Source organism: Triturus cristatus, chromosome 7, assembly GCF_964204655.1.
Source record: "Triturus cristatus chromosome 7, aTriCri1.1, whole genome shotgun sequence".
NCBI classification, from domain to species: domain Eukaryota; kingdom Metazoa; phylum Chordata; class Amphibia; order Caudata; family Salamandridae; genus Triturus; species Triturus cristatus.
Window position 1 is genome coordinate 781,229,052 of NC_140590.1, and position 14,107 is coordinate 781,243,158.

At 52.6% G+C, this 14,107-nt stretch overlaps 1 long non-coding RNA gene across 1 annotated transcript in view; it reads left to right on the forward strand.

The window, feature by feature from the left end:
- Positions 1-14,107, forward strand: part of LOC146810549 (uncharacterized) — a 164,929-nt gene that overhangs the window by 21,610 nt on the left and 129,212 nt on the right. The gene's annotated exons all lie outside the window — the stretch shown is intronic.

A 14,107-nucleotide genomic window follows, 5' to 3' on the forward strand; every position in this document is an offset into this window, starting at 1 on the left:
CATGGCAAACAAAATGGCTGTCAGAAATACAAAATGGGTTCCGCAAAATGGACAAGATAGCCTCTAAATACAAGATGGATTCCGCTAATGCTAAGCCAATCGCTGCCAATTTACAACACTACTATACCCTTGTTCTGTGTACCACCACCTATAGCTGGACTAGGGGGAACAGGTGCCTTAGGGGCAGGTGTAGTGGTACTTGTAGAGTCTTTGGCCTTATTACAGTCTGAAGTCCAATGGGTTTTCTGCTTACATATTTTACACCATGGCTTCCTTGGCTGTTTAGCTTTATTGGATTGGGAATTATCAGATGCTGCTTTTTGGGGCCTGTTGAAGACTGCTGGTCTTTTCATTTTTCCCCACCCTTCTCAGAGTTGTTGGCATCTTCCTTTTTAGTTGCACCCCCCAAGGACTGGACCTTTTGCTTGATCCTGGTTCTGACCCATTTGCCTGCCTTCTTTCCCAATTCTTGGGGAGAGGTCAGATCTGAGTCCACCAGGTGCTGATGCAATAGTTGATTCTGACAGTTATTAAGAATCTGCTCCCTCATGATGAGATTGTACAATCCTTGATAATCATGTACTTTACTGCCATTTAACCAACCTTCCAGAGCCTTGGTAGCACAATCTACAAAGTCTACCCAATCTTGATTTTGTGCTTTCTGGGTATCTCAGAACTTTAACCTGTATTGATCAGTGGTTAGGCCAAACCCATCTATCAAAGCATTTTTCAATATATAATAATCATATGCATCCTCTTCCCTAACAGAGAGGAGCTTGTCTCTTCCTTTGTCAGCAAAGGAGAGCCATAAGATTGCTGCCCACTGATCTACTGGGACCCTTTGAACTTTACAGGCCCTTTCAAGTGAAGTGATCCATTTATGGATGTCATCCCCTGTCTGATAGGGGGCACAATCTTATGCAGGTTCCTATGGTCAGGGGCTTTCTCTCTAACTCTAGGGGTATTATTACTGCCACCAGGGGTCTCTAGACCCCACTTTCTTGAAGCTTTCTGAAGCTCCAGGGACTCCCTGTCTAATGCTAGCTGTTCTCTCCTGAGCTGAAGCATGGCTTGCTCAACCTGAATCAGTCTGCTTTTGCTCTCTTGGGAGGACTCTCTTCTCTGAGAAGAGGCAGAGGTCCTTGTGGATCTCTTAGAATGGTTAGATTCCTCTGAGGGGGATCTGTCCCTTCTGTTTGGATCCACCACTCTCCCATTAGGGATGGAGGGAGTGCCCCTTGGGCCATCACCTCCATGTTGTGAGTGGTCTGGTTCATCCAGGTCAAGTTCATTTTCCTCTTCCTGGTCCTCATCAGAGTCCACCACCTGGGTGTCCTCTTCTGTGGGATGCCCACCCAACCTGTCTACCCCATCAGACACTAAAGTCTGCTTGAAGTCTGCAATGAGCAGAATTTCTCTGAGACGTTGAGTATTGGCACCTTTGGTTGTCTTCAAATCTCTAGCAGTGCACATCTCCCTAAGCTCAGCAAAAGTGAGATTGTCATACCTGTCGACTGGGACCTTTGAAGGTCCTTCCAGGGCCTTATGGGCTCCTGATCCTGAAGACATTTCTAGTGTAGTGGATTGTTGCATCTACCTACACTAGGTGTGGCCTACTGAACCCTTTCTTGAGTTGTAGTCAAGGTGTGCTAAGCCCTCTACACACAAATCCAAGTTCAGTAGAACTTATTGTATTCTAAGCTAAATGTATATGTACCTTTAGTACCAAAGTGGCTTTCACTTTAGAAATTCAATTTGTTATCTGGTAAAACAATGGCAAGCTTGAATCCAACCGCTGCACACCAATGTGAGAAGTTGGCCTGGCATATGCTGTCCACTAGTTATAGGGGACACCTTGCACCAGTCCAATTCGACTCTTAAGGTGATAGGTTAAAAGACAACCTTTAAAGAAAGCTATCCTAGTGGTAGCTGTGGAGAGCAGCCTTCAGGCTAAGTCTTGAAGGAGTGTTAAGCTTATTGTTTTACCATAGATAACCTCTTGAATGACCAAATGAAAGAGTAGTCCACACAGGTATATATATAAAATGTATGTATTTATTCTAAGAATAATCCCACTAGTCTCTTTATGAGACTGGAGGTAAAGATACAATTCAAACAAGCATTGATAGTTACAATAAATAGCACTGGAATCATAGGGCCCCAGAGGGGGACCAAACCATATATTTAAAAAGTGGTATAAGAACCAAGACAATTCTACAGACAGTGCCTAGGGCACTTAGGGTCGCTGGCCCCTTATGAAACCACCCAAGGTAGTGAGGAAGGGGACCCACGGGAGACGCGTGCAGTGGTGTAAACTACTGTTGGGATCTCTATTAAACACTACGGAGAATGTCGCGGTTGGAAATTACAAGAATCTAAACACTTCTAGCAGGAGTTCAAGTTCAGCAGCTTAGAGTTAAGCTTTTGGAGAGCCCACACCCACGACAGTAGCGAGGTACCACTGTTACCTGCCCCAGGGAAGCCGGGTGCATAGGTCGTTTTCGATGTCGGGTCGCGATCTCGTTTTCAATGGAAAAAGATGAAGAACTGTTGCTGGCGTGAAGCGTCTTCGATGTTGTGCAGATTGAAGATGTAGATCTTGAAGGAAAGGACCTGAAAGCAGAGGGGACAGAGTCTGGGTCACTAGCCAGTGACCAGGGAGCTCAGGAGAAAGAGCCCTTCAATGTCGGGTGCTTCCAGGTTGAAGATGGGTAGCTTGGATCAGCAGCCACGGGGTCCAGGAGGCTTTAAGGAAGGCCAGCTTCTGGAGGGTGACTGTCCCACGAGGGATGAGTGTCGCTGCGGTGTTAGTGTCCGGATGGGATCCACTAACCCTTGGCAACCGCAACCCGCGCAAGGATCACAAAACAGCTACGGGGCAGACCCACGAGGTCTGAGCGAGGTCTCCAGCAAGGAGACTGTAGAGAAGACCTGTAGCAGCCAAAGGGAGCCCTTTAAAGTAAAGATTGCCCTGCTCTAGGGCCCACCAGTCGAGAGACAAGGGACCGCGGGAGGCGGCAATTTGGAGTGCGTAAAGACGGGTCGCCGGAGTGGGCTAGAGCGTCGTCCTTTGGCACAAGTAATGCTGAGATGTTGGCTCAATAATGGGCCAAAGCACAACTTCCCCACAGGTCGGGGTCGTGTGCTGTGCAAGAGGTGGCCGGTGTCCTGGGGTATTGGGGATCTCGGCACCCACGGGGTCCACGGTGCTGAGCTTTGCTGTGCACACTCACTGGCCTCCGGGATGCTTGGAAACCCACCTCAGGTTAGGCAGAAGTCTTCGATGTCTGTAGGAGCAGCAGAGTTCCAACCGGGTAACTTGCAGTGTTTCAGGTGCCTGCCAAGCAGGGGGTAACTCCTTTACCCCAAGGGAAATTTCTTCATTCAGCTGTGCGGCAGCTCATCGAAGGTTTAAGTTTTTGAAGTCCAAGATTAATCTGAGGCTCTGGGGACCCTGCACCCACCTTTATCCAGAGATTAGGGGAGTGTCTGAATCAGAGCCCACCAATGAGAGTTCAGGCGGGAAAGGGTGGCTACACCCTCTCCCCTTTGTGTGTTTTCCCACCTGGGCAGGGGACAGGATGCCCCTGAACCGGTTTGAGGCGGTGTATGCAGAAGTAGGCTCTGGAGAAGCCTACGTGCAAGTCTGAAAGATATCCTATGGTGCTTCCACCCAGTTCCAATCCACATAGTCTGTCTGGGGTGGTGGGAACACCTCCCTGCAACAAGATCCCTATCGTCCAGGTGCCGTGGCTGGAGTTCTGCCCAGCAACAGGCAGCCAGAGTCGTGTGGGTGGCGGGTAGCATCCATTTTGTACTACGTGTGCACTTTTAAATTGGTGTCTAAAATCTGCCGCTTTTACCATATCACCCCTCTAGCAGGGGGGAGTCATGCCCTCACTCCCATGGTTGGATTGGGGGTAGGATTCCTACATGTTTGACACCAAACATGACATGGTTCTGTGCAGCCACTCAAGTTATCACGCTATCGCGATTACTTATAATGCGGTTAAGTGTATATGGTATGGCTGCACTACAAACAACCCAGCAATAGTTTATACGAAGGTTGCAGAGGGGCCCTACTCAGGTAGGGGTTCCCCCTCACACATATCTCAGCACCCTGCCTTGTAGGATTGGCAAGGCCTGCCTTAGGGGTGACCTATGAGGATATATGTGCTGTATTAAGTGGGATACAGGGTACCTTAATCCCTGTAAGGGGTGCAAGCACCACCTTACCCAGACTACAGTAGTGGTCTGGTGGTGTCAGTTTGTATGGCTGTCCCAGGGGTGGCACAACAAGTGCTGCAGCCCCTGGTAGGCCTCTGAGGGACCCATGCCCTGAGTACCTAGGGTACCATCTACAAGGGGCTGATAGGGTGTCCTCAGTATCCAATTGGTATGTACCTAGGGTACTCACATCAGTTTAGAGAGGAAGCAGATAGGCTGGGGTCCTGGATAGTAGGGCCACAGCCTGGCTAAAGTCAGAAAACAGTCAAAACATCAGCAAAAAGTTGGGGGCAACTATGCAGTCGATGCCACTCTCCTACATCTTGGATTCTTCATCGGTGATTCTGAAAGAGGTTTGGGATTTTTGGTTGTCATGCTGTTGTTAATTAGGTCCCTTTCTGTGGTGAGTGATAAAGGAAAGATCAGATTACGTTGATTTATTAGAGGGATTACAGTTTAAGGCAAGAGACCAACAGGTTGAGTCAATAGGGGAAACAGCTATCCAAAAATAGTAAGTAGTATCCCCCAAATATTGAAGTAATCTTACAGGAACATTTGTTTTGATTTTTTTTTCTCTACCTTTGTTTTTTACATCTTGGCTACAGGCATATTAAGTTGTCTGTTGGGCAGACGCATTGTTTCCATTTATGTTATGCTATATTCATTTGTGAAGCACACTAATCACCTGAAAGGATATCCAGGCGCTTAATTATACAAATGCTCATTATACTAAGAGGGGGCCTGGGTCAGCCCCTTGCTCATAATTGGAGGGGTTTGTTGCCCATCTCATATCTCTCCTCTTGATTCAATGGCTTCCCCCCATATTCCTGTGTTTGTCCAGCCACGGAGCATTCTGGTCTGATAGTGTGACAACTGGATAAGCTGTACCCTTCAACTGCATACTTGAGGGAATTATTTTTCCAGTTATTGTAAGCACTCTATTTCCTGTCTGGCTCTCTTTTGTTCTTTTTTTTACTATCCATTCCCGCTTTAACCGATTCAGCCCCCGCCTCTTCCCTGCTCCTTTAAACACAGTTAAGATTATTCTATCCTTCATTTCAATTCTTTGAATTATTTAACTGGGTAAATGCATTGGTCTAAAGTGTTTTTTTGTTTGCTCATTTTAGTTACTGTTGGAATATTTTTCTTTATTCAGCCTTAGCTTCCATTCATTCCATCACTTCCATTGATTCCTTCGCTTCACTTCACTTCCTCCCTTTCTTTCTTTCCCTGATCACGTTCTCAAAGTGTTCACTCAAGTGAACTATGGAAGTGCCTGGTCAACCTGAGCATATGCGTTAGCCAATAGCTCTGGCTAACCACTTCAAAGGTCCCAAATGCGAGACCGATTGGCATTGCCAATGCTTGTTTTTTTAGGGATTCTCTTCAGGGCTGTGACTGGGTTCTGTGAAACCAAAAAGAGAAACATTCTTATTTAAAACGGGTCTTTTTTAACTAAGCATCGGCCCTTCTGTCTTCTCTGTTTAGACAAGCAGTATGTACCTGTTATTCTTTTGGAATATTTCTTCACAATTGTAAGGTGCCCGATTTATTCACGTTGATGACCGTGAGGCCGGAAACATGAACGGGGCATAACAAAATTAAGCATAAAGTTGTTTTAAAGACCACAAATAGGGGGGCGTGGCCAAGATGGCGGGGTGAGCGGACGCTTCCTCCCGTAGCTCCTCCGGCCCGGCCAAGCTTGAGCCCTTTTCTTATGCTTTTCTTCCCCCGCTGAGGCTCAGCGTGGAAGAGGAGCGTGGCGGAGCACCTGGTGCGCACGTTGTTGCCGTTTTGGTTCTGATCGCCTCGGGGGAAGCCCCCAAAAAGTCCGATCGAGCTCGAGGAGCGAAGGAGGGCCTGAGAGGCGGAGCGCATCGGAGTGCTGTCCGGGCGCCTCGGCTAGGCCTGGTGCTGAAAGTTGCGATCTGGAGGGAATCTGGCCCGTCGCTCGACGGAGGGTGAAGGAGCCCTGCGGGAGGGGACCCGACGGTGCGGAAGACTTAGGACGGGTGCTTTGGCACTCAGACCTGTGTCGGCGACACTTCGCACTGTGTAGGCCCCTGTCCCTTGGCCGAAGTACGGCGGACTCTCTGTTGGGGTCGGACCATCTGGGCCCCTGCGGGTGACAGACTGAAACCGGCGGTGGAACCTATTTATTGCTGTGCGTTTTGGGGGCCCCGGTGGTGTCGCCGGGCCTGGTCGCTCTGCCCTGCCTCGCCCTGCCGCCATCTTGTCCCCGTGGGATCAGTGGTGTTGGCCTTCGCCGGAGCCCTTGCTGGCGGATGTATGTGACCGCCGCTGCTGCCGGGCTGACTTTTTGGGGGATGTGCTGATGAGGAGCCCCCCACTGTAGCTTCCATTCCTGTCTCGGATGGGCACCCGCGGCTGGCGGTGACCGGGCTGGACCGCCATTTTGTCACCTGTGACGCAGCGACCCTGCTTGTGGGGGGACACCCACGTCGAGTGCTTGCCAGCAGCTAGGCATCCCTGGGGCGGCTGGACCAGTGCCCGACCGTAGTGCTTGCGATGTCTGGAAGAGGAGGCTCGAAGAAGGGGGACCGCACCCTGCCGGACATGCTTGGCAGGGCCCAGCAACTGCGGGACAGAACACAGCCTTCGCCGGGGACCTCCCAGGCCTCGGCGGACGTGACTGGGGGGGGAGCCACCCGTCACGAGGACCTTTATGGAGGAACTGTTTAGCTCCCTCAGAGAGGACTTCCAGACACTGAAGCGGGAGGTGGCCAGCGAGGTCCGGGAAGTGCGCAGGGAAGTGGAGGGCCTTGGCGAGCGCGTTGAAACGGTGGAGACGGAGGCCCAACGCCGGGAGGAGGAGATAGTCCATCTTCAACAGGACGTTCTCCGCCTCCGGGAGCAGTGTGTTGAGCTCCAGGCCCACTCTGAGGACCTTGAGAACAGATCACGGAGGAACAACATTCGAGTGCGTGGTGTGCCGACTGCAGACGAGGGGTCCGATCTGGGGAGCTACCTGCGGGACCTGTTCCGAGAGATCCTGGGGGAAGCTGCGGACTTCCCCATTAGCATTGATAGGGCACATAGGGTTGGCCGGCAGCGCCAATCATCGGCACCTCCACCGGACATTCTGGCCTTCCTGCCCGATTTCCCGCTGAAGGAACGCATCATGACTGAGGCCCGCAGGAAACAGCCCCTGACTTTCCGGGAACGGCCAGTGGCGCTTTACCAGGACCTCTCCGCCATCACGCTGCAGAAACGCAGGTCCTTCAGGATTGCCACTGACTTTTTGCGCGAACACGAGACGCCGTACTCTTGGGGTCATCCCTTCCGCCTGATCTTTCGATGGAACGGGGTGCTACACCAGCTACGCTCCTTGCAGGACATTTGTGGAGTCTTGGGGCTTACGGCGGCGGAGGAGGAAGGAGCTACACCGTCGTGGAGGGCCTCGGAGAGACGGAGCCGGCGGAGGTCGGCGAGGCGACGATCAGCAGCCAGCGCAGGGCGTCCTGATTCCCCTACCACCAGGGCGGACATGGCCGACGCTTTGAGGGCGGCGGCCAGGGACTCGGCCGGCTCCACCGGCGTGGCCTTGACGGCCTAATACTCACTCCGGGGGGAGATGCCTTTAGCTTCTTTACATGCTGGGTACGGGGCGGGGGGGTCGGGGGGGAGCGGCTGGAGGTGAGTGGCTGGACGTCCACTTCGTTCTTTTCTACGGACTTGCCCGTTTTGGGGCTTGACTGGGACAATGGGGTGTTTGAGTTTGCATTTGGCTAGTTGCCAGGGTTGTGTTTTGGGGGGGTGTAGGGGTTGTTCTGGGGTTGGGGAGGTCCCGTCCGATGTTGTCCATGCCCACGCTTGGTATGTTATGGCTTGTCCTGTGCGGCTGCCCCGCGCGCCCCACCCGCTGATCCCCTGCCCATTGCACGGCGCTCCCGATCCCCGAGAGGAATGTCGGCCCTAAAGGTAGTGACCCTTAATGTTCAGGGTCTGAATAACCCCGTGAAGCGCAGAGCGATCTTATCTTTGCTGGAGGGGACGCAGGCGGACATTTGCCTTTTACAGGAGACCCACTTATTGTCCCGGGATTGCCATAGGCTGCGCTCTGCTAAGTTCCCTACCCAGTTCTTCTCCTCGGCAGTGAACAAGACGGCGGGGGTAGCCATTCTTCTAGCGAGCTCCTTTAGGGGGGAGGTTTTGTATAAGTGTGCTGAACAGAAGGGGAGGCTTCTTGCATATCGCATGCGCTTAGGGGGCATAGCGTTTACGGTCGGCTCCGTTTATAGCCCAAACGACCACCAAGAGCGTTTCCTAGACTCTGTGTTGGTGGATGTCACTGCTTCCCCCGACCGCCACGTCATTGTGGGGGGAGACCTTAATATTGTCTTCGATTCTGTGATGGACAGATCGGCGCAGCGCTTCCCGCAGACGGGTGAACTGTCCCAGGCTGTGAAGGCCCGGATTGCGGAAATGGACTTACACGACCTTTGGCGCTCCATGCACCCCACGGATAGGGACTACTCTTACTTTTCGCACACACATCGAACCTACTCACGGCTGGACTACCTTCTGGTGAGTGGACCGATGCATGCCGCTGCCACGGCGGCGGACATCGGGGTCCTGACCTTGTCTGACCATTCACCAGTCACCGGCGTTTTCCAGTGGCCGGCGGCCTCCCCCTCTCGGGGGGTGTGGCGCCTCCGGGATACCCTTTTACACAAAAAGTCTGTAGTGCAGCGTATTGGGGAGGTCATACAGGACTACCTAACTCACAATAGCAACACCGACACTTCGCAGGCGACACAGTGGGCGGCATTGAAGGCAGTCCTCCGGGGGGAATTTATCTCTATCTCCGCAGCCGAAAATAGGGAGCGGCAACGGAAGAGGGACGAGCTGACCGTTCAGGTCCGGGAGCTTGAGCAGGTCCACCGACGCACGGGGGCGCCAAGGGTGTGGAGGCAGTTGAAGGCTGCGAGGAAGCTCCTGTCGGCATTGGATCTTGATAGGGCGGAGTATGCTGCCTTGCGCTTGAAACACGCCTTCTACACTGGGGGGGACAAATGTGGCAAGCTTCTAGCACACCGGCTCCGGGTCACGCAGCAGCGTGGCGTCGTGAGGGAACTGGTGGGCACGGACGGGGTGGTAGTCTCCGGGGACGCAGCGGTAGCGGAATGTTTCCGCGGCTTCTACGAGGCGTTGTATGCGGAGGAGCCCTCCTCGCCACGGGACGCCGAAGGCTATTTGGAGTCGGTGACCCTTCCGGTGCTGGATCCGGCTCAGGCGGTCCACCTGGAGCGGGATATCCATGTTGAGGAGGTGATTTCCGCTATCGCGCGGCTGAAGCATGGTAAGGCCCCGGGCCCGGACGGGTACACGTCTTTGTTTTATAAGACTTTTTGCACGGCTGTGGCCCCTGTCCTTACTCGGCTATTTAATTCCTTTTCCGAACCGAGAGCCATCCCATCGGATCTCCTGAGGGCGACGGTCGCGGTAATTCCGAAACCTGGGAAGGACCGGGCCCTCTGCGGTTCGTATCGACCCATCTCGCTCTTAAATGTCGACCTCAAGTTGTATACAGGGATTCTAGCGTCCAGGCTGGGTCCACACCTCCCCGGATTGGTGGAGGCGGACCAGGCTGGCTTTGTACCCGGCAGACAGACGGTTGACAATACCAAGCGGGTGGCGCATGTTCTGGAGAAGGCCTCGCGGATCCCGGGGGAGCGGATGTTGCTGTCCGTCGACGCGGAGAAGGCCTTCAACAGAGTTCACTGGCCGTATCTCGAGCTGGTTCTCAAGAAATTGGGAATCGGGGATAAGTTCCGCACCATGGTATTCAACTGTTATAAGCATCCTTCAGCGTCGGTGCGGGTCAACGGGTGCAGCTCCGGTGGATTTGCCATCGAACGCGGCACGAGGCAGGGCTGCCCCCTCTCGCCGCTCTTGTTTGCCCTCTACATGGAGCCGTTTGCTCAGAGGATTCGCGATAACCCGGATGCGGTTGGGGTCCGGATGGGCCAGTATGTCCACACTGTCAGTCTCTACGCGGACGATGTCCTGCTGACCTTGGACGACCCTAGGAGGTCGCTGCCTGCTTGCCTCCAGGAACTCGACGCCTTTGCCTGTGTGGCCGGCTTCAAAATGAATATGAGCAAGTCGGTGGCGTTAGACGTGTCCCTGGCTGCGGACACCAGGAGGGACCTTCAGCGACTCTTCCCCATGCAGTGGTCCTCCTCCACGGTGCCATACTTGGGGATTCTGCTGGCGCCCACATTACCGGAGATGGTTACGGCTAACTATGCCTTCCTCAGCAGGAAGATCAAGGAGGAGCTTGGTCGCTGGAGCAAAGGCCTACTGTCCTGGTTGGGGCGAATTGCGGCGGTTAAGATGACGGTGTTGCCCCAGATACTGTATCTTTTCCGGGCCCTCCCTCTCCAGCCCCCGGTGGGCTGGATACGACAAATGCAGGCTGACATCTCCCGCTTTGTCTGGCAGGGCCGCAAGCCACAAATGAAGAGGGTCCTCTCCACGCTTGCTCCGGAGGCGGGGGGCCTCGGTATTCCAGACCTCCGTAAGTACTTTCAGGCGGCACAGCTGCGATATTTGGTGGAGTGGAGCAGGTGGGAGTCCGACAAACACTGGCTCTTTCAAGACCAGGCAGTGGCAGGCCGCACTTTACAAGAGGTTCCATTCTTGCGCCGTGCGCACCGCCCCCCTAACCTTTACGCTTCTTTTATTACGCGGGTCCCCCTGCGGGTGTGGGACGCAGTCTGTGAGGCTCGGGGCCTCACCACCTTCCCTTCGCCGTTCACACCCATAGCGGGCAACCCGGACTTCTCCCCAGGGATGGAGCCGGGAGTTTTCTCCCATTGGGTGCAGGCGGGCTGCAGGGCGCTCTTCCAGATCTATGGCCCGGAGGGAGTGATTCCGTTTCAGCAACTCCGCCAGGAGTTCGGCCTGACGGAGCTGGACAGATTGCGCTACATGCAGGTTTGGCATTGGGCCCTCCAGCCCCAGGTGCGTGACACCGCGGCTCGTCAAATTACACCGTATGAGAGGTGGCTGGCTACCCGGACCTCTGACGCTAAGCTAATTACCGATCTGTACAAGTACCTACAACCCCCGCCGTTTCACTATTACAATCCGGGGAGGGAGCGCTGGCACAGGGAATTGGGTAGGACACTTAGCCACAAGGAATGGGACAAAATTGCGTATCGGGCGCGGCACTCTGCATATCACACGGGCCTTACGGAGACCTTCACTAAGGTGTCCACTTATTGGTATTACACCCCGGAGCGACTGTATGAAATGCATAAACACACTGACAAGGGGTGCTGGCGGGGCTGCGGGCAGGAGGGTACCCTCTCACACATTCTTTGGGATTGCCCCGTGCTGACCGCTTACTGGAAGGAAGTTTTGGATGAGGTGGATAAGCACTTTGGGATAGAGCTGCCGCGCTTCCCGGCGTATGTCCTGCTGGGCCTCCCCAATGACCTAATGTACCCACTGAAGTCCCGCAGGGGCAGGCAGATCGCGATTGCGCTGGGGTCTGCGGTCCAGAACATCCTTATCCACTGGCGCACCGACACTGTCCCCTCCATCACGGGTTGGTTGCATAGGCTTTGGCATGTGCTGGGAATGGAGAAGCTGTCGCTCACGGTGGCGGGGGAAATAGACCAATTTGAAGAGCTGTGGCAACCCTTTCTAGCGCTGCTGTCCACCGAATTCCGGGAGCTCACCTGTCCGAGGTATCTTAGGCTTCTCAGGCTGACGCCGCCGGTGATCCCGGCGGACTAGATCACATGTGAGACAGAGGCCTCCGGGGTGGGGGGAGGGGTGCGGGGCTTCTTGGTGAGGACTAATCTGACGCGGGACCATAGGACGGGGGGGGGGGTGGGGTATTGTTTTTTTTTTTTTCCCTTCCTTTCTTTACTGGGGGGTTGGGGGATGGGGGGGGTGGATGGTGCTTTGTCGAGTTGCTGCTGGCTCTCATTGCTCAGATTTGGGGTGTTGGATATGCACGCAGGGATTCCACAATTTGCATTTCTAGCCTTTCATTTACTGTGCTTTTCCCCTGGCCCATCGAGCTATCCATCGACAGCCCTCTTGAGTTGCACCTTTTTTCTTTGATTGTATTAAATGTACCCTAACCTCCTATCCCCCTCCCCCATGGTTTGTTTTGTTTCAATAAAAACGTTTTAAACATAAAGACCACAAATATGCCATGTGAGTACTTGGTATGAACTTACGGGGGGGCTCCTGCTAATGGAGGCAACGCTAGAGGGCAGGTGGTTGTTGTCTGAAAAAGCAACAACACTAAGGGGCATATCAACAACAACCGGCGATAATTATCGCTAAGCGCACTTAGCGCTAGGATAATTATCGCCGGCTAGCGTTGATTTTTATCGCTGAGATAGCGTGCTATTAGCAACGCTTATCTCAATAGCGATAAAAATCCTCACGCTAAGTGGCTAACGTGAGACTATCGCTGGAAACCCAGCGATAATCTCACGTTAGCTTGTTGATAGGGACAGACAAACTTAGCCATGATATCCTCCTTCCATAGGATATCATGGCTAAGTCAGAAAAATACCAGACGTAAAAAAGCAGCGTTAACCGCGGTTAGCGCTGCTTTTTTGTCTCTAACAGGGTTAGCGATATTCTTGATAATAGGAGAAATGTCGCTTAGCAATATTTCTCCTATTATTTTAGTCTGGAACGCCCCCTTTGCATCTCATTAGAGATGCAAGGGGAAGCGTAGAATAAAAGGGTGCTAACATGCGAATTTGCATGTTAGCACCCTGTTGTTGATAGGGTGCTAGTTTTATCTCTGCTTTTTTGGCTTTTAAAGCCAAAAAAGCAGAGATAAAGCCCTTGTTGATATGCCCCTTAATTACTAGCCCGTGTATTTTGGGGGGAACTTGAAGTAATCTGACGCTAATAGCACTTACTTAAGAGACGAAAGTGCTGGGCCATCGTTATGATCCTTTCTTTAAACGATGCTGTACCGTGGAGGCATTTCACTGAGCCAGCATCCATCTGAGCGTTTATTTTGCCCTGTAAAGAAAGGGGTATTTTGAGTAAATAGGGCCTCAGCTCAAGGTTACAAGTTTATTTTTAAATACGACCTTGAGACGTCCTTCGCGGCGACTTGTGCGCGTTGTGGGGCCCACTCTCTGCGGCAGTTAGTATGTAGTTACTTAGAGCTGTAAAGTTGAACGATTTACAAACGCGGTGAGCGCGTGCAATTATTGAACGCGCTATGGAAGTCTGTGGAAAGAATTACGGATGCGTCATATTTCGCGCGGTTTCCTTTGTGAAACCAGATATACTGTTCTTAATATACAGACTCACGTTTGTTTTCATGCGTGCATCCTGTATTCTTCGCGCTGCCGTCTACCAAACGGAGCAGATTCTGTTTGGTTTGGTTATACCGCAGTAAAACGGACTTCCTGTTCTAGGCCTGTAATTTGGAAATCTGCACAATGGATACTGGGACTTGTAGTATCCCAACTGAAAGGGCTTATTTAGTGCACCTATTACACACCACAGTGCATGTCGAAGTTTGAAGGTGCTTTAATTATGTTACAAAGAAATTGCCAGGTCTAAACTGGGGTGGCATGGTGAGCAAAAGAATGATGGATTTAACCAAGATCCCTTGACTGGGGGTGAATGTTTTGATTTGTCCTCAAGATAGAAGTCGGCCTTGGACCCAGACAGTCTTGTCAACTTTTGCGACATTACCATTCTGCCATTCTTAGGGAATGTTATTGAGAAAGTGGTCTCTGTCCAATTCTTGGACAAGATCAAAAAGAACGATCTTGTAGCGGACTATCGACCTGACTTCAGACCACAATGTGGCATGGAGACAGCTACTCCCCAAGTGGTCAACAATGCCCTACCCACC